The sequence below is a fragment of the Elephantulus edwardii genome, unplaced genomic scaffold (genome assembly GCF_000299155.1).
Source record: "Elephantulus edwardii isolate Elephantulus edwardi_28Jun2011 unplaced genomic scaffold, EleEdw1.0 scaffold00024, whole genome shotgun sequence".
Lineage (NCBI taxonomy): Eukaryota > Metazoa > Chordata > Mammalia > Macroscelidea > Macroscelididae > Elephantulus > Elephantulus edwardii.
This window is the reverse complement of record NW_006399774.1, coordinates 15,056,522-15,059,653: the sequence shown is the minus strand read 5'-3', so window position 1 is coordinate 15,059,653 and position 3,132 is coordinate 15,056,522.

Below are 3,132 nucleotides of genomic sequence, written 5' to 3'. Positions count from 1 at the left end.
TCATTGATCCCCAGCCTCCTCCATCCCCGGCGGGAGCCTTTCCTCTGCACCAGATGACGGTTCCTGTTACATACTGGTCACTTTTGTGTCGTGCAACATGTTCTTCCGTCGCCAGGGTTTCTATGACAACCACGAAAATACCACCCCAGCGCCGCCCGGGTGGAAATGCAGCGCCGGGGCTGGGGCTGGGCGCGCTGGGCGCTGGCCAGGGCCCCGCTGCCCGCGCCCGGCCGGCCTGGCGACCGCCTGCCCCTCCTCACTTTCATTTTGGTTTTTCCCAAAGGCAGGAGGGCTGGGGGAGGGGGGTTGTCAAGGAAACAGGCCTTTGCGATCACCTCTGTATTTACCTAATTGGCTGCCGATGAATGTCTCCATCATATCGAGGAATTTGAAAAAAGACCAGGGCTTTGCTGTTTCTGCAAGGTTTTCGAGTCAGTCTGGTGGAAAACCTGAGCGTGTGAAGGTAGGATGGCCGGGGCGTGCGCACACCGAGGGGGGAACCCTGCTTTGTGGGCGGTGAGCCGCTTGGAATAAAGTTTGAGAGGCTGTTCGGCCCTTAACACCGATAATCCTCTGATTGGCGGCCCAGGTTTGCCTGGAAGTCCAAATGCTTCAAAGATGAGCCGGAACTTCCTTGGGGTAGCGTTGAAATTCAACAAGTACGAGTGAGGAACCAAGGGGGGGGGATCGCCAGGAGCCCCGCGTTCGGTGAGACGTCTGCGCCCACTCGGCCCCGGCACCCTCCTTCGAGGACCTGCTCTTTCCCGAAGCTGTGCCGTTGGGGGATTATCATCTGATTGTTCATCAGCGTTCTAAAACGATGCTTCCTTTAGAAAAAAGAAAACTGTCTTGAGGAAAGGGAGTGTGTGTGTGTGTGTGTGTGTGTGTGTGTGTGTGTGTGTGTGTGTGTGTGTAGGTAGGAGGTGGGCGGAGGCGGACAGAAGAGGGACTGACCACTGGAATCCCAAGTTAAAACGACCAGATTGGCTTCACGTTCTCTGTAGACGGTAGAAGAATTCGGGGGGGGGGTAGGGGGATGAGAAACATGGGGGATTATTTACCGAGAGATATGAAAGCAAAACAAACCCCACGACCATATCCCCAATTCCTTCTCTTTGCAAGCTTTGTGGGAGGAGAAGGTCTCCGAGGAGCAGCTGGCGGATTTGAACCGCTGTGTGAGATGGCGCTGGAGCAATGAGCCCGGCCATAGCCGAGGTGGGCAGGATGGCACAGGAGAGGGAAGCCAGGGTGCAGGCCCGCTGTTCACAGGGTCTCTCTGAGTCATTCAGCAACCCCCAACAACAGCACTAAGGGGTCCCTGGTAAACGTGCCCCAGACTGCAACCCGTCCGACCTAGATGGAGTCTCCTCGTTGGTGACCTGGATCCTGGGCTTGTGGTGCCGTTAGGGAGCACTGAGCTGACTCTGACTCACAGGGATGCCCCTGTGTGACAAAACAGACCCACTCTGTAATGCTTTAACCATTGCATCACCAGGACTTCCCCAAGATTTTGACTTGAAGCTGCGCTGCAGTCCTGAAGGCTTGTGGTTCAAATCCACCAGCTGCTCTGCAGGAGAAGATGGGCAGGCTCCTCCCATACGATCAACTGCCTCTGGAAACCTACAGAGGGTCAGCTAGGGTTCAGTTCCAGCTCGATAGTAAAACCACCACTGTGACCTTCCACTGGGTTTCTGAGGCCGTCAACCCTCCAGGTGGAGAATGCCTCTTTACCCTGTGCGGCAGCTAATCCAACGTGAAGCACACCCTCTTGGCTTCTACATGACCAGATTAACCCTCAGTGGTCAGGTCTGTGCTGATGGGGTGACTCTCTAGGGCAGAGAGTGCAGTGGGGTCGCAACTGCCTCATTGTGGGCCCTCTAGCAGCTTCTCAGAGGCTGTAAATTGCAAGGGAGGAGAGTGTTCCTCTCTCCCCCACAGTCACCGGTGAATTCACACGGCCTGTCTTCTCGTTGGTACAACTCTATTCATTAGACACAGATTAGTGTTTAGAAATCAGTCATCATTGATCCTTGGGTCTGAGAATTACCTTTAGTTTTGAATAAAAGTTTGTAAAGCTCAGTTAGTCTTCACACTGCCCTCCTTGGTTGAAGCCCAAAACATTACTTCACAAACCTCAGAGTAACCCTCAGGCAGAAGCTGGAAGAAGATAGGGTTTAATGGACACTGTTTGTCAAGATCCTTATCTAAATGTGCTGTTTATCTGTTTCTTATAAGATGTATTCTAGTAGACAGAGTCTCAAGTAGTCAGATACAAAAGTTACCCAAAGAATGGGGCCTAACTAGAGTGAAAGAAAATGAACAGGAGCGAAGTGCAGTTAAGGGCAAGAGAATCACATAAAGGGCATAAAACGTGAACAATTGTGTCAGGCCAAAGATGGGACACGTTTCTGAAGAGGACATATGATTTAGTGAACATGAAGAAGAGGTCGGGCTGTAGGCGCTCCATGTTGCCAGGGTTCTGGATCGCAAGCGCACGAAGAAAATTGTTTCTGGTCCAAAATGCTCTTCAAGGATGAACAGTGTATGAGTCAGTCAGACTGAGGAAAGCAGAATTTCTTTTTTTTTTTTTTAATTTTTATTATTTTTGTGTGAGTGTACCGTCAAATCAGATTTGACTGGTACAGGAGGAAATTGTCCCTCCTTCCCCGGCAGAGCATCTGGTGGATTCGAACCGTGCGCCAGGTCCTTGCCACTAGGCCACCAGAGCTCCCCTGGAAAGCAGAATTTCTAAGCCTAAAATTCTCCATCAGAGAGCCTAATGCAAATCCTTGTTGTGGTTCTTAGGTGCCATTGAGTAAAGTATGACTCATAGTGACCCTGTAAACAATATATCTGACCCCTGCCCTCTCCTGTGCCATCCTCACCGTCTCTGCCACACTCCAGCCCGCTGCTGCAGTCACAGTGCCAACCCATCTGACTGAGTCTCTTCCTCTCTTTCACTGACCTTTCCAAGCACGAGACCCCTCTCCAAGTGGAGTTCAGAGGAGAAAGAACAAGAATCATCTGGAAGCAAAACCATAAAAAAAGATGTTTCTATACATAGACCCTGCTGTTGTTCCGAGAAGATAGAAGGAGCTGGAGGCCGAGGCTGAGCCAAGTCAGGGGCCCGTT